Genomic DNA, 24,055 nt, shown 5'->3' with positions numbered 1-24,055 from the left:
CTCAGCTGAATGTTCTAAATATTAAAAAAAGCATAGCAACAGCAAAACCTCAATTATGAGCAAGGTTGCTGGATACCCCAAGCATCTCTAATGTCATGCAGCCTGGTTATATTCTGTCCCAAAATCCTGTTTATTCTGCAACCAAGGACTTAGTATGACTGAAAAAATATCTCTATAAATACTGAGAGAGTCTCCCTTCCACAGAAGTTGATGGGATAGTAATCCAAAGATCTTGCTGCTATCATTTTGTTCCCTATCTAGAGTGCAGTTCAACCCACACAATCCAATTCTATAATTGTACTCTGATGCTGAGGTTTGTAAATTACATTTCAGAGGATTTTTCGACAAGCATGAAGCATTAGCAGTTAAAAAGTCAAAGCTTATTGAACACACATATGCTATATATCACAGATTCATACAGATTCATTTTTAGGGAACTTTTGAAACAGTTTTCTGTATTCCATCCTGATCTTCAAAAGCATAAGATTAAACATCAGTAATTCTTGCCAAGTTAGAACTCCTCGTGGAAAGTATGAGTCTGTATGATTTTTATAAGTACTAGCCCAAGATTAAAAATCAGGCATGACATCTGGTACGTCCGTGGGACATGGTTGAACTCCAAAGTGACTTTTTAGTCAGAGGAACGGTGAACTGATGGATTGCAACAATTGTTTATTGTTTGTTTATTGGCCTGTATTTACTGATGATGCACATCACCATGAGTAGCAGTGAGCCTGGTATTTATAATAACAATTTCTTATAAAATGAAAGACTAGTCTTTCCATTCTTGGCTCCCTCTTGGACAAAACAAACAAATAAAGAAACTCAGTCTCTACTCCTTTCATTGAGCTAAAGCAAAAAAACCTTCTGAAGACTGACCATGTCGATAGGACTTAGCAGCAAGCTCTGATGTTACCTGCACAATTGTAGAATCAGGCATCACCAGCCACACTGTCCCACAGAAGTCTGTTTTGTTATGGAAGAATCAGTGCTTTCAGGCACCTTTGTAATCCCTCCTGATGATAACATAACTGATGGGCTCATATAGAGAAAAGAATGATAATTCTCCCTAACAGTTCCTTGGAAAATGCACACTGGCTGCATATACAACGAAATATTAATACTGTTTTCTTAAACCCTTTTAAACATTTATGTATTTTATGAACACTGAAACCAAAGGAAAAGCATTATTTGCAAGGAAGGGAATTAAAACAGTCAACAAGCACCAAATTAATTCTTTACTGGGAGGCACTAATTTAATCCTAACTGCATTTACATGTAAATCCACCATGATATAAGAACACAGCTTCTTGGCCTCAGGGTTTAAAAGTACCCTCCAGAGAATTAATCTTTATTATATGTAAAGGAAAAAAAGAATACAAAGTGACAGAAATGCTATAGAGCATCCTTGTCCAGCTAAAAGCTGGTAAAAGAAGGATCAAAAGAGTGCAGTATTACGAGGAGACAGCATTTCCCTCTGTGTCTATAGTTCTACAGAAGACGTATACATCAGGGATGCAGGAAAGTTCTGCTCTGTAGAAATAATCCAAAGAATGGAGAATCTGAAGAGACACTGCCTGTCTCTAGCTCACCTTATCACTCTGCTCCATGGAGAATCCTGTTCCCAGAAGCTACATGACGCTTTGAGGAAGCATACAGAATCCATCTCCTTTTCAAATACTGTAATCTGCATTGTAATCAGGTACAACCAGTAAGCACTTCTGCAGTGCTGGAGGAGGATGTTTTTAACCTTCCATTACTGCTATCAACAGCAGAGATCTCAAGAGATCTGTGGCTCACTCCTCTTCTGGATCTCTCAGGTATATGACTGACCTTAGAATGGTACAAAATAAATCCCCTTCCAATAGATCAGAAAATAGCTTCAGAAACTGGAACTTGTAAATGCAATTGGCTGCAAAATACATACAAATGTCTTCTGTGACCTCCATAGGCTTTAGTTTCCTTCTGAGTTCAAAGTTCTACTCTTAACTAATAAAAGGTTAATGGGTGATTATAGTAAGCTTTCAGTTTGCAGTTATTCCAGATTACTTGAAATCAACAGAGAAATGTAAATTAAATATAGGTACAAACCAATTCTTTTGCAAACAGATTATAAATCCTCATTTGCATTACACAATCTTAAGGGACGTCATGAAATAGCAATTTTAAAAATACACCTGGTTACAAGCTATTAAAAAGTTAAAAGAAACCATTAGAAGTTTTGAATCTTAGCAACATGAATAACAGGGGGTTTGTTTTTCTTATAGTTTTCCTGCTACGTTGAACTTACACACTTCTTATTTACAGCCTTCAGGATTCTGAAATTTAGAAGACTGAAAGAAGCCCCGATTGAAACATACAGCTTCAAGAACTGTGTTTTTATTTGGGCTTATGTCATTCAGCTCTGGGTCTGCCAGCATGAGAAAGACATGGACCTGCTTGAGTGGGTCCAGAGGAGGGCCAAGAGAATGACTGGGGGCTGGAGAGCCTCTGCTCTGCAAACAGGCTGGGAATATACTCTACCTCACAATGAGACCTTAAAACCAGCTGTATATGATAGCTGAATTTAAAAGATAAAAGACTGAACTGCATGCTAAGTTTCCATGCTGGCAACCTGCCAACATTGGCAGATACAACTGAAATTTCTATCATGTCAACAGAGAAAATTATGGGAGTTTTAAGTATTTAATTTTCTGTATTTGTCTACGTTCCTTAAAATGCTGTTTCTTATGATATAGTAAGGTGGAAGGGCAGACAACAGCAGGAAAGAGCAATATGGTTATCTGTGCAAATTTTCAAATGTGTCTTTGGAGCAGTAATATGATGTACCAAGTAAAATAAAAACCTCATTTATTTTCCCCACTCTACCTTCATTGGGTTGTTTCCCTAGCCTCTTTTGTAAAAGCTTTTTAAAATTCTTGGATTTTTCTATTCCCCATGATGATTACAATCTCAGGTAAGCATAACAAAGACATGAAAACAAATAAAAAAGGTGGCTAAGTAACACCAAAAAAGCAAAAAAAGCCACATTTCTTTAAAAAAAAGTGTTGCAGTGACTTTTTTTTTTTATTTTTGATTTTATGTTCTGTTCTAAAAAGAACTGAATAGTAAGGATATACACTGTACCTTGCATAATATCCATATATATACATATTAATTAAAAAGCCTTTCTGGACATTGATTTTCACTAGATAAACAATCAGGACCATCAAATATCTCAAAATTTTCAATGCACAGTCAAAATAAGCCACGTTTCTTCATGCTAAAATTTCCATTCCCATTCTCTTGGATGTGATAGATACACTTTTGCTGTTTCACAAAGGAGGGACATAATTTTAATGTACACATGCAGCAGTAAAGATTTTTTCAAATATGATTGCATCTGTGTAACATAGAAATTTCCCTTTTTGGAGAAGATCCTTTCAAGATTTTTACGACTTCAGAGAAAAATGAAATGAGAATTATTTTTTATGTCTCTGTGGCCTAGATCGTAATGATTGAATGTTTTTGAGTTTCTTTCACAAAAGAAAAATATTCTCTGAGAAGGAAATTATAGGACAGGAAATTGCTAGCAAGGTTTTCATATTTTTTTCTCTCTTTTGATAACAATAGTCTTTGTTTATTTTTAACAGAGTAATATGTTTAGAGAAAACAGTTGGCAATTAATATACAGATGTAAAAAGTATTAATATTCAACCTACTTCATTCTTTATGAAAGGGACAGGGAAGGAATGAAAATTATTTTTCAAAGCAAAACTGCATGTTTGGAAGTCAATAGGCATTGATTTTTTTATATGAATTGCTAATGAAACTCTCAAGAGTATAAAATCCATTGTATGATTTTAGAATAAAAGAAGTCTATTTTTTATCTTTGAAAAATATAAAGTTGTATTTACTTTCCCTGTTTTATGAATGAAAAGATATACGTGGGTAATCATTATTTCTACATGAAGCATTACATAAATTCCAGAATGAGATTATGAACCTACCAAACCACAAGTGCTTAAATGTCATGCACCTGTATTCTTACTTCCACAAACCCACAAGATTTGGATGGAAAACCTTTTTTTTTTTTTTAAATAAATGTTGAAGAGAGTTCTATGTTAACACACAAAAGCAGAAGGTACTAAAAAGGAAAACAGAATTGTAGATGTTCCTCTTTATTGAAAACATTCTACAAAATAAACTTCTATTTATAAATGTAGACTACATATTTTATTTCAGGGTATGCCTTCAGTTTCAGCATGGATGACAACACTGGAACATTTAGTACAGGAGCAACTGAAATAGTCTACACAGGAGTGAAAGGAATCTCCCATAGTATGAAGTCGAAGTCCCCACTGACAGCTATTTCATGCCTTACAATCTCTGGCTACCTCTGATCATATCATTATAAATTTCAAATTAACATATACACATCCATCCATCTTAGTTAACTTCCAGCACTGAATCCATTTCCTAAGCATTCTTCTCCTATGCCCTCCTTTGCATCACAGTTTTTCCTCTTTTAAAAAGATCCTAGGATCTGTCTGGTTTTTCTCCAAGTTGAGACAAATACTCTTTGGCTTCTCTAAAGAGTCTTTACTCCTTTTTTTTTTCTTTTTTACAGATATTCTTATCTCCAGTTCCTGCTAATAGGCTGACACTGAGCAAGGAAATAGAATAGAAATAAGTTTAGCTTCATGAAACCAGCAGGAAAGTGGCGTTTACTATCTCTGAAATACCAAAGATTCCACTTCAGCCTTAGAATTCATCTTTCTTTCAAGTTTTTAATTTATATAAAGCTGGTGGGCTCTATTTCCAATATTAGAAAGATAAATTTAAATCTAGATTACCTACCTTTTAATGTATAAATTTTCAACTCACTGCTGGCTTGCTACGTATATTGTATTCCTTGTCATATGATTTTTCACATGAAAATATCATTATGAAACCTGAGTAACTAGGAGAATCCACCACCCACTTCCATCTAGTCATACATCAGAAGTACAGCAGGAGAGCAATTTAGGAAAATGTTCTGTATTGAGATACCGGTTTTGTGCAGCTTAATATGAGATCACTGGTAACACCCACATAGCTCAACCAAAATAATCCATCATGATTGTGTTGCAATTTCAAATGAATGACAAAATTTCTAAGGTGTGAGCCACAGAGTACTAACAATGACATTGACTCATTCTTGTGCATTGAGAAGTATGCTTAATATAGATTTGCAGAAGCAAAAGAAAGATTATCTGAGAATTTATCAGATTATCTGAATTATCTTCAAGTAAAAAAAAAAAACAAAAAAAACCCAACAAATTCTGATTTATTTATTAAGGAAGATATGGAATAAGAAAGTATTTTATTAGTGAAAATGACACAAAGAAAATTATGAGAAAAGGGGTCTTCTAAGCTAAACTTTCCTACGTGAAAAAAAGATATATAAAAATATTATATTTTCTACTTAGGTTTCTGAGAAATTCTTATAGTTACTATTATATGAGCAAAGTTAACCAAAGAAACTGAAACTCAAACAAAAGGACATGTTGAAATTATTATCCTTATATAATTGCAAAAAGCTTCACCTTTCAGACCATCATGACCTGTATGTCCCTTCCTTGAAGTTTTTTTCTCTGTGCTAGGATTACCTTTCCTTGGCTTTCAAAATTGTGTGGGGAGGGACTTTGTCTCCTGAGTGCTCCAGTGTTTGCCTACTTTGGTTTGACCTTTACTATTCATTGCTGAAGAGGTATGATTCAGGAGATGCCATTTTTCCCCCACAGTAATTACTAAAACTTTATATTTCACCAAAATATAAAGGAACTGTTTTAAAGAATACAGAACAGGTTTAAATCCCTCGCCATCATTATAAAATCCTATTATAATTTTCACAAGACTATAGGCCTGTATAAATTCTCTTTGAGCTCTTGAAACTCCTCTTGGATCCTCTGAATGCAATGCATTCTGCATTTCTATATCAAAACTTACAATATTGGACTTCATTTTTTGCATCTATTCAGTTTCAACTGAAATAAGTGTTCAATATGCTGAATCAAGAATATATGCAATGATCAAGGTATTTTATTGTTTGAAACTTGCTGTTCAATATTAATAGACAGTTGCTAAATAATTTCAAATTCTGTCTCTTCCAGGCACAATCCTTGTGTTAAATTTTAAATGAACAATATAAAACACAGCTGACTAGCAATGTCAAAGAGAAGTTTTAGATTTATTGGTATGTCTCCTTTTGCAGTTCATATTTTAGTGTCTTGTCAGGGAACTTAGAATACCTTTTAGCTTTCAAAACATCCCTCAGACTTGATTGCACCTCTGTGCTCTTAGGGGTGTAGGAAAATGAAAAGACCAATTTGGTACTCACTGAGGTTAGGCTAAATGGATAGGACATAGAAAACTGCTGGATAGGACATAAAAAAAGAAATTGTCAGACATGTTATGTAATGAAATGAGGAGCTGACAAAATCTACACATAGCGCCATGAGGGATGGCAGATTTTCATCAGTGCATAGGTGGAGTGAAGTGAGAAATGGTCAGGCTTCACAGACCTCTGATGGGAAGCACTGGGTGCCTTTGGGGAGTGCAGATGCGCAAGGCCAGCAGAATCTTGGTAACTCTTTCAGTAATACTACATCAACAAAAATCGTCTAGGTAACAATATCAACTATGGGTTTATATGTAGAAAAAAAGGGAAAAAATGGGGAGAAAATAGTTACTAGAACATTGTTTACCTGACAGGAGAGCAGAGCAGAAGATGGCAGGTAGAAAGGTGGCAAAGAGGGGGAGTCAGGAAAAGGAGTAATTAGAAATACAAACCATGTGATTAGTGCTGTTTAGGAGTACTTGCTGGAGAACTCTGTGCAGTCTCAATAATGACAATAAAGCCACCCATGTTCTGACCATATTGCACAGGTCAAACCTGCTTCCTCATCCAGCAGGCGAAGCAAGAAGTTGCTGAGAAGGGTCCACAGTTAGCAGGAAGGCTCACAGACAAACAGGTTGAACATATTGGTATTGCTGCTGGCGCCTGTGGCGGGCTTGACAGCATCATCATCTGAGCCACCTCATCCTCAAAATCTCTGTATTCACAAGAATATTTCAGGCATCAGAGTAGTTCTGTGGCTTTCAAGGACTGCATTATAAAGTTTGTTAACAACAGGATCCCTACACAGCATTCTTACATATATGTCATAAAACAGCATTCTTGTCTCAGGACGTGACGTTTCATGAAACTTGCTGAATTATTTCCTCATCTGAATCTCTTGCACATTTCCCAGCTCCAGGAAGTATAAGCATAGATACTTATCCTTTAAGGGTATTCTTAGGAGCCCAACTATATGCCAGAAAATGGAAATACAGAAAGCTTTTGAGGCACAGGGAAATCTTTGTCCATATTAAAAACCACCTCATTATCATAACATTTTTCAGCAAGACAAAGGTAGAACTGACCACTTCTTTCTGAGTTAGTGTGAAGCCAAATGTAACAGCCTTAACCAGTCCAGACACATACAGTGAAATGACATGTTTTTCTTCCTTACTATCTGTTCCTTAATGCTCCTTAAGAACACAGACAATCTCCAAAATTTGCAAAAATCACTGACAGAAAAAGGTTCATCACCATCCATGTCTAGATGCTATTTCTACGAGCCATTCTTAGACACAACCTTTAATGTCCATGATGAGGGAGTGCAGGGGGTCTCATCAGGATGGTTTTTGTTGCTCGTCTGTAACAAATTCTGTGTCTTTTGTAACACCACCGAAGAAACTGAGAAAATGTGTAGCAGAGGAACAAAATACATGATTTAGGAGAGAGAAATAAAGAAAGATTAAGCATCTACCCATGAACACAAGTGGACAGCTATTTTAACAAAATTTAATTTATATTCAGCTTCCAATGGAATTATACTGACTAGTGCCTTATAATGTGACACACAGTGCATTTCAAAATACAGTCTGTGTATTTTGAGTGTAAGACAAATGTCATCTAAGGAAGTCAAATACATATACCCTTATACTGACTGCAGAAGAAGAGAACTCCAAACCAAGCCCCCAAAAATCCTCCTATAAAATAAATGAATTAAAAAAAATTGAGTTTTTAAAATAAATAAATATTGAGTTTTTGAAATCATGCAAATACAGACTAATTTCAAAGTAAAGAACAGGCAACAACCTGTTAAATGCAAGCACAATAGCCTTCTTCAAAGTCTTCTGGCTAGGATATTAATTGCCTGTGAGATCATAATGGAATAAAAACAATAGCAGAAGCAAGCAGTGTGATGCTAATATTACTTATCGCATAGATAATTTTCAAGTAAAAGACAGAGGCATAAATGGAATCACTTGCTAATTTTTAAAATTAATGTATGTCTTTATGAAACATAAACACATTACGGACAAAACTGAGACCATGTAAATGAAAATTAGTTTTGGCATGGAATAGTATAAAGGCATAGTATAAAGGGTTAAGACTTGGGGATGGCTGTTAATGAAACCATAATGTAAATCAGCATATAAACATATAAAATGTGACCTAACTAGACACACACTTAATTTACACAAATAATTCTAAAATAAGTGCATAACTAATGTAATTCAAGAGGTCATTCATGCAAAATCTATTATCCCTTCTTTGTCAACAGCTCAATAATGTCATTATTCAGAATATGGATACTGTTTCAAAATGTGTTTTTTCCTGAAAAAAGATTCTATTTTAACAAAGGTATCACATTAGTTTTAAAAAAGACAACTTCTCTTTCACTCTTTGCATGTACAATATGCATAAAATCCCATTAACAGACAGATCATAGAAACAATATTAAAAGAGTATATATATATTTTTATTTTCTTTTTTTTACAGCTAGCTAGGAGGGCTTGTGTCTTGTAAACACCTAGCTTTCTGCAGAATTAATGAATAACATTTTGGAAAGCCTTAGAATAAATGCATTTAAAATGTCATGTACTGTACATTTTGCATTTTTAATAGTCCTACACTCTTTCACCACTTAGAAGAAAAATATATAATGAAGAATTAAATCTATAATTGATGCTCATGTCATTTATTAAATCTGTACCCTATAACCAGGGCATTACTGTAATTAGGAGATGTAGAAAAGCTTAGACCAATTAAATGTTGAACTTCTTCTAAGCCAAGGTAGGGAATAGGAGAGCGAAGGTGGTCAGAAGGTGGTCAGTGAAGCAACTCTAACTACAGCTGACGCTGTTTTCTCCTTTCCTGAGAATATTAAAAATAAGTATTGTTATTTATCAGTACAGTTATAGCTGGAGCTACACTGGGATACTGAAACATGTCTCTTGCCATTCACTAATCATGTGTCTGGAGAAAGATTGCTGTGAGATTCAGGGTACTAATTTTACTTTTCACCCTCGGATACAGCATATTCGCATGATCTACATTCACTAAGTTTCTCCTTTTTGCAGATATGCCACTCCAAACCCTTTTTTTTTTTTTTTTTTTTTTTTTTTATCAGAAGCAGAAAAACTTCTGTGTTTTTCCCATGCTATTCAGTTTGCTACACACTAGAACACTACCTGTGGAAAAAGAACAATTCTGCCCAGTTTGTTTTTAAAGAGGTCAAATATTTATGAAAAGTATTTTCATGGTACTCTTTCTGCGGGAAGAGAGACTATCCTTTCCCTTAAAATTGCCTATTAAAATGTTGCCTGTTCTCATTTTTGAAAGTTAGCATGCCCTAAGGACTACAGATGTTTGGTATTCTGCAGAAAGGCTACACTGGCGCATTTGGAATGCATATTGGGTTTTTCACTGAAAATAGTATTTACTTTCATATGTAGGTATATGATAAGGACACAAGTTCCTTATCAGCTATTCCTTCAGTAAGACCCAAATATAAGGAACATTTATGAGGATTTTGAATAGAAGGTCAATTAAGGGTTTTTTTTTTAATTATAAAATCCTTGATATATTAAAATTTCATTTTCAATTGATTTGACCATCACAAATTTGTAATTATCTTCTCAAAAATGCTTTGTGATAATTGTTTACTTCAAATTACTATTTTTCTCCTAAAAAGGTTTCAGGGCAAACAGTGAAGACTTTTAGGAGAAAGGACAAAAATAAATACAAATCTTGTCTGCTGCAATAGAGGAGAGAGGGGTTGTAGTGATTACAAGTTAGGTAGATTGTAGTGATTACAAGTTAGGTAGAAAATTACTTTAATAATACATATATAGAATTTGTTCTTTAAATTTAGACATTTTTCCTGCTTTTACCTGTAAACTGTTCTTCAGAAAAAAACAGAATTTGTGCATAACCAGCAAGACTTGATCAATATTAATGTTAAGATTTCAGAGAAATTTGTGCTAGTATACCTGGTAAACCCAGAACCCACTATATAATATAATTAGAAAGAACAAAGCCATCCCTAGAAGGCATACTAATGATCACATTTATGAGAATGAAGGCTTTCTTTTTTTTTTTTTTTTTTTTTTTTCATTTTGTTTGCTGCAAGACATAGAGTCCATCTCTCATCTGCTGTCTACTTTTTCCAATTGGGCAAACACTTTGGAAGGAGAATGAAAAAAAAAATAGCATAAAGTTAAACCATGATCAAATTGAACTTGTTGATGGTAAGAGCAAAAGTGTGAGTGTGGAAGGAAAGCTAGAACTGATTAAAAAGGACTAAAATTGAGAGCTAAGTACATCAGGGAGGCCAAGAAACAACTGGTGCTGGAGAAGGGAAAAGTCTCTTATCTGGCCAAGTGAAGGCTGAAATTTTGGAGGGATTATCTTGGCGAAGCCATACCAGGACTGAAAGTGAGGGAGATGGGTACAGGACAAATAAGAAATGAATCTGTAGTGCCAGGAGAATGACATCAACTAAATAAAACCAAAAAGGTAAAACCCTTTACCTTTTGAAGGTAAAGATAAAATCCTTTTGAGAAACATGTTGAGAAAAGTTCGTTGAGAGTAGATAATTGCAACAGATATAGGAAGGAACTGCAAAACCATGAAGAAGAACAAGTCACAGATGGATAATGTGCCCAGGAAGGGTCAAAGAAGGAACACAGACCTAGCTGGAGAAACAGCAACCTAGGAAAGAACTCACCCTGGCTAGGCAAGAGGCTACAGTCAAATGGACAAAAATCAGAATTAAAGATCTGTTTAGCAAATGGGGTAGCAGACAACTAACTCAGGCAGCAACAGAAACAGAAGAAAAATAGCTGGACAATTCAAAGAAGGGAACAACTAAATGTACCTAAAATAGGATGTACCACAAGAATCCCAGAACAACCAATGACTTCTGATTTCTCTCTGAGATTTTTCTGTACACAAACTGAATATGTACAAGATTTGTTCAGTTTTGTTCTGTAGGTTGGATGTAAAATTTCTAATTCTGCTTATTGACCCTTCGGAAGGAGTATCACACTGAGCCCATTTCATAGTTTTTCCCATTTGTGTCCAGAATGATGTCATGGCCCAGCCTCAGATGTTGCACGTGGAATTTTCTGCTTCATTTTTTTACAGAACTGGGAAGGCCTATGCAGGAAAATGGCAAACAGGAAAAGTAAGCTCTGGAAGTGAAAAAATGCTGCCTTAGAAAAATGGATACTTTTCCTCCTACTTCTATAACAGATTTTTTATTTGATGATACCTAGAAATAGAAAATAAACATATTCCAATCCTTATTTTCAGAGAGGCCTGATATGCCAGGGATTTAATATAAAATGGTGGCAAGAGATGCAAATCAAGATACAAAATGCCACATCACAACAAAGGCAGCTCACATTACTAGGCATTTTTACCTTTTACTTATGTGCTTCAGCATGTCATTTGCAGAAGCAGATGAAGGGGGACTGCAGATGTGAAAAGAAATGCAGAAATCTTCCTAAGGCAGTACCATAGGCACCATACAGATGGCCACATGTAAATGGGCAATTCTGTACTTACAGCAATCAATTAAACTTATGGCTACAATTCTGAATGACAAGAAAAAACCCCTTTTTTTACTTGTCACTCAGACAAAAAAAACCCCATTGAGTAACTGCTTTTTAAGTATGCATAGACCATTTTGTGGACTAAATGAATTCTTCTGGGGTATATGGGGAGAACCATTATTTAATTAGAGAGCTTCTTACTGCATATATTAAACAGTGGCAAACTAAAGTTGTAAAAGCCTTAGATGCCTTAGATTTCCTAATGTTTGACTTTGCAGTCATAGCAGGGTTTTAAATGCCTAATAAAAACATAAAGTGTGGTCACAACTGGAAATACACTACCACTACAACAGTGGTAGTGCATTGTGCTGATAGTGTTATTGGACAGAGTGCAGCCTCAGTGGGTTTTTTTCCTAGACTGAGCTGTTCTGTCACTTCTTGAGAAAACCATTTGAAATGTCTCACCTGTTCAAGACACACAAACAATTTCAACAGTTAAAAAAGAGCAAAGATTCCTCCAGACAGACTTCAGTCAAACCACAGCAAATTCCTAACTGAAAAAAATAGGTCCTTTTAAAACAAAAATATAAAATTTTATAAAATGCTCTCTTGTACTGGCTTGTAATCACTGTAAAGGAGAGAATATTAGTTGTTCTGCAAAATACAAGCTGCTCAGTAATACCCTAAGGACGATTGGTTTGACCATAACTTCCCAAAACCTTACTTCCGGGTCAAACCATGACACTATTATTTTGACCAAAAAGTGTGTGATATTTCAGAGCAGGAGCAGGATAAACTTCTTTGGTGAGTATCCAGAAAAGAATAATACACAGCAGGAAAACAAAGAACACACACACATATAAAATGGCTATGGTCCAGAAAATATTTGTATTGTGATATTGACACTCAAAACAATAATGGACCTTTTATCTTAAAATGAGATTTTTAAAAATAGGTTTTTGTTGCTTTTTTAAAATCTCATTCTTCCTATGGATAGAACCCCTCCCAATCACCTGATCTAAAAGACAACAATGAAGCATTTTTTTATTTCTAACAGTAGGAACCAGTGATTTAGCTAAGGACAATTGTCTTTCTCAAAACATACCCAGAGCACTGGAAGCAAATTGGCCTTTTGCAATATTCAGTGCACAGTGGACTAAGCCTCTAAGATTCACTTCAGTTTTTGTTTTATTTATAGAAGTAACTATTTATATGTAATTACTGAGGTATGACTATTTTCTAGTTCATTATAATGAACTTCTAAGCCATGATCCAATGATAAATTATTTAAACCTGTATCGATTAAGGCTATTACTTTAGCATTTTTTCTTGTCTCTAATTTTTTTTTCTCCTGTGTTACAAAATACTAACTCATCCATTGGGCTGAAACATCTGCTTCAGAAACCACAGCTGAGAACCTGATCGCAGAGGAGTTTCAGAATAAAAGAATATTTTCATAAGTCTCTTTCTAGATCTGCAACTTGAATAAAACTGCTACAGAATGTTTTTACAGTGTAAAATCATGGACTGAGTCTTCTTGCCACAATGCCGCAACAATGATAATAGAAATGCAGAATGCTCTTTCTCTAACAAGCCACAAAATTGTTCAGTCTCATGAAGAGCTCTTTCCACACTGGAATCATAGGCTACTCTTTTTTCATAAGCACACCTCGTTGACCTCCAAGGGTAGCCTTCTCCTCTCTTTGTATTTCCTACTCTGTGGTTAATGCATTTTCGGTCAGGTCCTCGAAACTACTCATGAGGCTGTGCTCTAAATCAGATGAACAATAGCAGGTTAAAAAAAAATTTAAAAAAATCCAGATGATCATTCATGTCTGAGAGCCTACACAGAAGATGGTTCCACAAACAGCTCCATTGTTAAAATGATGAACATGACCTCAAACTGAATGGAGACATCTGCCTTTGCCATCATAAAACTTGCAAGACTTTTCCCTAAATAACATAGGAAAGCACACATGTATTCACTAATTTAATGACTATTATGTCACTGTGAAATCTTACAGTGTGCAAGGCTGGACAATGCATGGTGCCTGTGGTCTACTTTCTCCCACCCATGAGATTAGGCCTAGCAGAGACAGACATAGGTACAGTTACACAAATATGCTTTCATGAGCCTAGGAAAAGTGGTAAAAATCCACTAAAAAGGCAGGAAGGATCACACTGAGGCAGTCAGAAAACACTTTTAAGATAACAATGATAAAAAGTCAAAGGAAAGTAAGTTTTTGTGATTGAAATGAACTTGAAAACATAAGAAAAGAGATAGTCTCTCTTGCCTGGTTCCCACTGGGCCAGGGCAGCGAGGCTTTGGCCATTCAGAACAAACAGAAAGAACTGCACTGGAGGAACACCAGACAATCAGAAAACAGCAGCAACCATCTCTGCTTTGAATGGAAACAGACTGTAAGCCTCTAAATTTCAGCCAAGCATCAAGACAATCATCAGGGTGAGGTTTTTTCATATTTTTTAACACCAATAGCAGCCATTTTTATGCAACAGACAATAATATTTAAGTGACATGATTAGACAAGATGTGTGGCATCTGTAAGCAAAATTTTATTATTCCTTTTTATTGCAGAGGCACATTTAATGAGTTGCTTTTAATTTAAAAGTCGACTGATTTTCTTTGGTTTTAATTTTATTTTATTGATTCTCTTTTTTTAATAAAACACTGAAAATTAAGATGCTCTAGTCCTTCATACAGCATTTAAAAGACCCAGCATTATATTTCAAGTTCACACATCACTAAGATAATAAGGTGACTTTGTTACTGCTGCTTTGATTTAGGTGAATTGAAACATTTAATCTCTCAAGTATGGAAAGTATTGTTTTTTCTTTCAAACACACATAATATCATCTTTAAATTATGTCAAAAGGAGATCAAAACAAGCAAAAATTTCATTAATGTTAAGCTTTTATCACACACAAAAATAGTCAAGAAGACTTTGGTCTGATCATGATAAGCTTAATGGAATGGTCACTGAACTTACGAGACCTAATAATTTATAGATTATCAAATTTCACATCAGCACAATATGGAATAAAATTAATGCATCCATATCAAAATATCTCTTCAAATACAACTCAGAGAATTTCTTCTAGGCTTAAAAAGTAGTCTTTAAAGGCACAGCACAGAATGCAGAACAAAGACATTAGAGGGTATGGCTGGATTAGCAAGAATTGATTCATCTCTTGAGTTACAATGATTTCACAGCAATACAGCAATGGGGGAAGCAACACAACCCTACCCTAATATGCAGCACAATTGTATTATCACCTGTCCTTTCCATTATAGGGACATGGTTTAGATATCACAGAATATCCTGAGTTGGAAGGGTCCCACAAGGATCAGTGAGTCCAGCTCCTGGCCCTAAACAGGACACCTCAAGAGTCACACCACATGCCTGAGAGCATTGTCCAAACACTTCTTGAACTCTGTCAGGCCTGGGGCTGTGACTGCTTCCCTGTGGTGCCTGTTCCAGTGCCCAGCCACCCTCTGGTGGAAGAACTATTTTTAATATTCAACCTAAACCTAAACACAGCTCTAGGGCATTCCCTCACTTCCTGTCACTCGTCACTACAGAGAGAGATCAGTGCCTGCCCCTCCTGTTCTGCTCATGAAGAAGCTGTAACTGCAATGATGTCTCCCCTCAGTCTCCTCCAGGCTGAACAGACCAATGACCTCAGCTTTTCCTCTGTGGCCTCCTCTCAAGGCCCTTCACCATCTTTGTTGCCTTTTGGATGCTAATTACTTAATCTCTTTTTATACTGAAGTGACCAAATATGCTCTTCTTTAAACCACTGGTGGTATTTTCCTTCTAGAATCATAAGGAAAGTAGAATGGGGAGATTATTCTATGATAACAACACATGAAGCAGAAACTCTGATGTGCCTCTCAAATAATATAACACTACAGCCTCTTTTAAAGTTTCTATATTTTGCTCCTAAGAGCAATTAAATCCTAGTTTCCGGGTTCAGTTTATCAAATCTCATCATTGCATCTCTTCTTCCTCTAAGTACAAGCATTAGAGTTCGTTATACTAGGGTTTAGGATCTTTTTCCTTTTTTCTTAAAACCTTAGCTTGTTGATCAAGAATTGGCCAGTCTTAGCCCAAAGGGACTCTCAAAAGTTGATATTTATTTTTCAGAACTACGGGGTTAGAATAGAACTGCTGACATACTGGTATAATCACCAATAAAGAGTGGGATATGATGCATTTACAGACGTGCTTCTCTTCTGGCAGGGGAATTTCTTACTGCTTTTTACACTGCTGAGTCTTCTAATAATCATATGGTAACAACCGTAGATATTGTCTATCTTTCTAAAAAGCAGATATACACCAAAAATAGAGTTTCATCTTCTATATTAAAGAAAAACAAAAAAAAAGGAAAAATAACTAAAAGCAAAGGCAGTCTTACTGAACTGTTTTTAGTCATGCAGACTCTGGAAGAGAATCCTCATTGCAGCAAAGGCTGCAAATGACAACTGCAAAAGTTATCAGCAAAACACAGGAGGAATGCAGCATGCAAGGAAACATCTTGCATACATGACTTGCACAGGGAGCAATTTTCTCCTGTTCTGGCAGGGACATTGCAAAACATCTGCTCTAATGGAAGTAGAACAAAACTGAGGGATAGGAATGCACCATGAAAAAATATATGAATGCAGACTGTACCTGGAAAACAAGTAAGTATAAGAACCAGTGATTATTAAGAAGCTTACTTCCCTTCAGCACTTGCAGTAGTGGAACAGCTGTGGTGATTCAAGGATGTAAGGACAACAAAATTTATAGGTAAAGATAATAATTTTCATAAAGTGATAAAATTGGAGAACTGGACACAATTTCAGGCTTGGAGCTTGAAGAATGGACTCATCTTGAATTTTTGCATTTTTTGTTTGTTTTTTTCCCAAATGAACCAGATGTTCTAATTTGAAACATGCACAGATAAACAAGTAAATGGAGGGAAGTTCCTGCTTTGTCAAGAAGCCTCTTTCTGGTATTATCACAGCGAATTCCTGGTACTAACCCTAAAGTTCCTATTCCTCATGAGTCTGCTGAAGGAGAGAGCAGCAGATCATCCAAGCAATCTCTGATCTTATCTCTGTCACCAGCTGAGCTGGATTTCTCTCGTGGCAAACCTACTCTCTCTGCCCAGTGTGATGGGATAGCTAATTAAACAGGACGATTTATTTAGTTGATGCAGTGAAGTTTTTACACATGCAGAGGCAGAATTTCCTCAAATCTGTTCTGTTCAAAGTTCATTCCGATCTCATTACTTTCTAACAGAGCATATGGAAGTGTGGAATTCCAAGTGGAAGTTTATAGAAACTACAGTTATTCTATCATGTTATTAAATAGCCTTTTGCTTACTACTGTATCATTATTAGCACACTCAATATAGATGATACATTTTAGTCAAAGTCACAATTCATTCAGATGATAAATATTATTTGATTTTCCTAGAAGTATGATGAAATTGTTGGCTATTTGGCTGCAGGTTTCTAATTTTGCCTTGTATGTATAATTGGACTTCAGCAGAAATCAGGAGTTAAATATATTGACAATGTAACACTTTCTATGCTAAAAGAATAATATCTGTGTTTAAAAATAAAAATAAAAAATTCATAGGTGAAAAGCTGACTAAAAAATTTTGTTCTAACTTGAAATAATGATAAGAAATGGAAATTATAATTTGTGTTTAGCAAAAAAAAATTATAAAACCTAATTTTACCAAGCAGTGGATTTACATTTCCTTTTGTTTAAACTTTTTTTTAGAACATATAAATAATTTATATTGTGAAGATGTATGTAAAAATATGTTAATGGATTAGTTTTTAATAAGATGTTGAGAACCAGTATACTTATATATGAGATGTTTACTCCTAGGAATACATTGAGTGAGATAGCAATCCCCAGCATGTATTTTGTAGTTAAAAAGAAGTGAAACAAGTCTGAGGTAATGGAAAAATTTTCATTTGATTTTTGTGAACCTCTTAGGAGTTTGTGCAAGCCCATGCCTGTTCACACCAGTTCTTTTCAGAGAGGACATATGTGAGTATATGCTGTATTGTGCCTGGGAGTGAAATCCAATCTAATGAATCAGTCTACTGTGAGAGCAAGAGTATTTTTCAAGAATAGTGAAAACCAAATTCAAAGGTAATTACACAGAGTTTCTAAAGGGGAACCATGTTGTGAGATACAAAAAGACACTTTAACATGAATTTTAAAAAAAATTAATTTGCCTAAGACACAGTAAGTACTAGAAAATTTAGAAGCAATAGGAGTCATGATCCACCTCTCCATGATAACATCATTATCTAGCAGTTGCCTGAACTGTGCAGTGCTTTGTGGGATGCATCTGCTGCTCTCTAAGGAAAAGCTGACTCTTACTGTTGTTATGATGACTAGACATCAAAAATTATGGGATGTTAACAACATTAAAAATATATCACTATTTATGGGAACATGATATATCTACTATTGTTTAATAACATTTAATGGATACTGGTATTTATAAAAATGTGATATATCTATTACAGATATTTGCAAAACAGTAGAGGTTAACCTATATAGCTGTTTTTCAGCTACCTGTAGCATCTAAGACAATTTCAGTCCTATCTTCACCCATTACTGCATTCCAGATAATAAATGTGTAACCCAAGTTAGTAAATCTGGGTGAGAAAGTCCACTGTTCTATTTCTTACCTAGGGAAAAAAAAAATAATTTATAGTGCTGAGTTATTAAAAATAAATGCTGAAAAATTTTAACTCATTGTTAAAAACTCAAGAAAATTAATATAAACTTGACAAACATAAAATTTAGTCTTTCCAATATCCTTGTTAGAAATAAAAATCAAATTAAAAGGAGCAAAGAAGCAAAAACCTACTGAAGATTCCAAACAGAAGAGCTACATTTTCTAGGCAGAAAATAAAAGTAGTAATGGTAAAAAACCTTAAATACATAGAGTAGATAAAAATATGGATTTTAATGACCCATATGCCCGTAGAGGCAAAAAGATACAGTATGTGACAAAAGATCAATGGATGTTCATATTTTAAGACCTTGCTAACTGGACTGGGTAGAAGAGATAAAAGAATTTATGCAAGGGATGGGAAATCTGGCCCAAAAGATAGGAAGACCAGCCTGGCAAGAAAATTTAGGCTAGTGAAAAGGTCTGTAAGCAGCACATAGCAGCATATTGCTTGCTGAGCTGCAAGGAGTATTTTTAAGGAAATGTATTTAAGTAATTATAGTTGGCTTTGTTTGGGTTTGGGATTGTTTTGTGGTTTTCGTTTTTTGTTAGGTGGTGTTTTTTTTGTTTGTTTTTTTTTCCCCACAAGTACAAATCATCAGTGTATAAAAACTGAGAGAATAATGCACTATGAGCAAGTGGGCAAACTTGACATTGTAGAAATAAATCCAAGCAGTTATACTGCAAGATGAGTTTGCCAAGAAGAGAAAGGATATTAAGAACCAGCATAATTTTTTTTTTTTTTTTTATATTTCAGTTCTGAATTCACTTCTGTAGGAATACACATTTTACATTCAGGACTTGATGGGATGCCTTCTAGCTGCTACAATCTGGACCCACCAGAGCATTACTGTTCTACTTGTTCTGTTCTATTCTGAATTATAGTCTGAAATGATCCATGCCAGTTTATAACCCCTTATTATTATTCCAATAATTATCCTTATGCTCAAAATGCTGTTATACCTCCCTGATTCCTACACTACTGAAATGCTTTCAGAAAATTAATATACTTTTCCAAATTTATTTATGCTTGTAAAACCATCCATGTTGTTAAAATTAGTACGTGTGTTTCTATTTTCAGATCTTTTCTCCTTTAGTTCCCATAACACTGTTTTGGTTGGTTTTACTCTCCTTTACATACATAAAATGAATAAGATGAAAAGCAAAATACTATGAATGGAACAACACATGGAGAACTGAATGTTAGAATAAGGTGTGGTCCACAAATTGATTCAAAATAGACCTAAGTAAGTAAGGAATTAGACACAAATAATGATGTAGGGAGATATTTTTGGGGGAAAGTGAGCAATCAAGAGTTATCAAAATTATACCATTAAAGATAAAATACTTAAAAGGTTTATTTTTTTTATGGCTTGGGAATCGAAAATCTTGTAAATTTGCCCACTATTGGTGATGTATTAAAATCACTACACTATGTGCTTGTTATAACAATGCTGAGCATTGTGTTCCAAGCCTGAGTATCCTCACTAAAGACAGACGACAAAAAAAATTCAACAATATATGATAGCCACAGAGCATGTACTGAACCAAGGATGTTCCAACTATTCTAGTATCTGATCTGCAAGAAGAATGACACAGAAAACTGTGATGAAGAGAAAGTTACAGCACGACTGTAAGTTCAGGGAGTGTTATCTACCACTTCATGTTTTTAGAAGAACAGGTTTCTTATAATTGCGTGAAACTAATTTTTCTTTTCAATCTTTGGACAATTCTGTCTGACAATTGCAAGCTGTTTCCCTCCTCATAGCTTAAAAAAAATATAGACAACTTCTACATTACATTTGAATCAGACACAGAAGAACACTTAGCATGGATGAGTGCATCCTTACTTTAGACACTGAAGTCATGGCTGCACTTCAGCCAAAGGTAGTTTTGTATGTCATAGATTCATACATAAATGACATGAAGAGTACTGCTAGAGTACTACTTATCAGTGTAACACATCATGAAATTCAGTGTGGAATATGAAAATTATCCCTCGGCTTTGGTAAGGAATACAGTCAGGCCATTTGCTTATATTTAATTTAGCATTCCTATATCATTCCAGCTTTCCCATAATACACTGATAGAAACACACAAGTAATAATGTAATGTACCCCTTACTTTGGGTAAGAAAAACTGCCACTATCAAGTAGCAACAAACAGAAATAAAATATTTCACCTCAGCCTATTTGTAAGAACACACAGCTTCACTCTTATCTACACAGAGATACTCTGATCCTCCTTATTCCATCTTCCTGCACTGCTCTCCACAAACATTTTTTATGCTGTTCCCTGCTGCTGAAGGAAATAGGCTTCCTTTCAGCTGTGCCTTCCAAAAGAAACTCCCTCCTGATATCTTAGGTCTGTAATATACAGCTGTTGCAGAATGCTGGAAGTGGCTGGCTACATTATCTGGCCTCTGCTACCCACAGCTAGTTGCCTGAACAATCCTTCTCTTCATGCTTTCTGAGGCATAAGCTTCTTGTCATTTGCTTTTCCTTTTGAAGAATAAGGAACCAGCAGTGGAAAAGGTAGGTTTCTCTGGAAACTTAGCACCAGAGACAGGTAGTGCTTATTACTCCCAGCTCTCAAAACAGACAGGAATTCATGCCACTAACTTGTGCTTTTATCACACCTTAAAGTATCTTAGGCTTTACTGAAGGAGAAAATTTCCGGAGAAAAGTGATTACAAGAGGATCTCAGCCACTACTAAAACAAAATACACCAAAAAAAAATTGTTGTACACTGTTGAGTTCTCAGAAGCTCAAAGGACATGAAAAGTCTTAAAACCAGTTTCAACCTAAAAGGCCATTTTACAGCGTGCAAGGAATAGGCTCATGAATTTTTAAAACTTATCTTTTTCTGCTACTTCTCTTAATATTGTTTCATAGGATGCTTAGTGTGCTCAGGCACAGACTTTTATCTTCGGAGAACGTATTCTCTTAATGTCTTCACATTCATGAGGTTAGCACAGAAACATTCTGTGACTTTTCCTTCCTGTCAGCTTCATAAAAATTCTGAGAATCTAGACACTCTCCTTACCACATAGGCAGCTGGAATATTGAGCCTGAAGGGTTGTCAGCTTGTGGATAAATTCATCTGGTACCTTCACCACTAAGCAGGAGAGAGCTGAAGTTTTAAACACAATTTATTAGACTTTGGTTTGGCTCCTTTCATATTCCCCCACCTTCTACATGTGCTTTGCTTGAGTAATCACTTGGGTTTTCCTGATTTGTTGCCAAACTGACTCAGAAGAATGACACTATGTCAGGCTTCAGATGATGGATGAAGTAGAAATGCAGAAAAAGATTCTAAACAGTAAATATTTTGTTAAAACCCTCCAAAATCTGAAGCTTTATTCAGATATTTACATTCATAAGATAGGTTTTCAGTTGCTGTATTTCCCATCTGTCTGCATGTTTGTACATTGCAAGAGTCTGCATCTCAAAATAAGAAGCATTTGATTATGCTAGTGCTTTTTGATATATTAGTTAATTACAACACAATCATATATAACAATGATCAGTTTGTGAACAGCAAATTAATTATTCTCTTAGGATTATTTTTCAAAGTGTAGTATGTTTCTCATAATGAGAAGTAATAATGATGAACCTCTCTGTTTAATTTATTTATTTATACTAAATATTTGATTATAAGGGACAAAGTCTAGTAAAATCCCAAAAATATTCTGTCTGCTTGAGGAGATATATATAGTAAAACCCATCAGATCTGGCTACATTATGCATATGGTATGTGTTTTTTTCCATCATAGTTGCTACTCTAAAAATAATTTTAAAGACTGATTATGGTGGCATGGGACAAGAAATGTAACTCAGCATATTTTCAATGAGAAAACGACTTCTTAATGTTTGCTTTTACAACATTAAAATTTGATTAAGGTCATTCCTAATTTAAAAAAAAAAAATCAAAACCAACCAACTCAGCACATTTTTTGTAATGTTCTTCGACAGCACAAAACATTTTGCCAATCCTGAAACATATAAGGATGAGCTAAACACTTACCCAGAACCATGTCCCATTTTTAAGTAGGATGCTGTATCATGCATTATTCCCACAGTAATTTTATCAGTACAACAGAATTTGAAGTCATCCGTTCATTGAGCCATAAAGAATAAAATTGCCAGATCTCTGAGCTGTATTTTTTTTCCCTTGCCTCAAACAAGAGGAGAAAGGAAAAGAGGTAAAGACTGAACAGATTGTTATAAACCTTCTGCAGAGCTGCAATTCTTCCGCACCATGTGTTTCAGGAGCTTGAATGGCAAGGAAAGGTATCAACGGACCCTGCTTACTTTGATATTGATTTTAAAATAAGCATGGTGCCCATGGTAAGGACTGTGTCCATGTACATGCCTGGGTGCCCTCATGGAGAAGTGACACTCGGAGGGCTTGAACAGATTGGGAATGAAGGAAAAATGGCAGTTTTTTTTTTTTTAACATAAGAACATTTATATCTGTAGAAACCAAGAGAATTATTCCAGCAAATTTTTTTTCTTTATAATATTCTCAACGGCCCTTACATGCTTGACAGTTTAGTGCCAATGACATCTTTTCCTGCAAGTCCTAAAATACTGCTCCCCCTCCTTTTCAGAGTGGGACAGGTGAGAGTCCTGACACATGCGAATGAGTGGCATGTGGCATTTCCTTGTAACCTTTCAGACAGTCTCTCAAGAGTATAGGTGGTAGAACTCTGCTAGATTTCATCTACTAGTCATCTACCCTGGGCAGTGACAACCTTTTAAAATGTCTTATTGAGAAAAACCGTGGCACAAAAACAAAAAAAACCCAAAAAAACAACAACAACAACAACAAAAAAAACAAACCAGTTTAACAAATCTGCAACACTCTAAATAAAAAACCAAAACATTTTAACTCCTGACTCCTGTTTAATCTGAAATGAATAACAGCTTCTATTTTTGCTGCTTGGCTACAGAAACTTTCATGAGACTCAACCAGTCAGAGCATGTACATCTTTTCCTACTGAATATCACTAATTTACATGTGAAAAAAAATATATACTACATTCCTTCTTGAGGTAGCAGTACTTAGAGTTCCAAATTAACTTATATAATAAAAATAATCAGATTCTATAGAGAATGGCACTGCAGATATTATTCAAATTTTATACCCCCAACCAGCTCTTTGCAATGCAAAAACTTCAAATACTGTGAAATAAGGTTTTTAAGTTGACAGGCTAAATCTCAAAGGATCAAATGATAACAAGTAAGATTCTGGAGAAGGGCTTTCTGATCCCCATTGTCACTCCTCCTCACCTGCCTTTTACATTAAATGAATATGGAATGAACTGAAAATAGAACTTCCAGAGGCAGACAGTGAGTCCTGACAGTGC

At 35.2% G+C, this 24,055-nt stretch overlaps 1 protein-coding gene across 1 annotated transcript in view; it reads right to left on the bottom strand.

Moving 5' to 3' along the window:
* Positions 1-24,055, bottom strand: part of CNTNAP2 (contactin associated protein 2) — a 1,013,892-nt gene that overhangs the window by 479,590 nt on the left and 510,247 nt on the right. The gene's annotated exons all lie outside the window — the stretch shown is intronic.

Source organism: Onychostruthus taczanowskii, unplaced genomic scaffold (assembly GCF_017590055.1).
Source record: "Onychostruthus taczanowskii isolate IOZ18803 unplaced genomic scaffold, ASM1759005v1 scaffold88, whole genome shotgun sequence".
Lineage (NCBI taxonomy): Eukaryota > Metazoa > Chordata > Aves > Passeriformes > Passeridae > Onychostruthus > Onychostruthus taczanowskii.
Note: the sequence above shows the minus strand (reverse complement) of the source record. Positions and strands in the feature narration are given on the sequence as shown.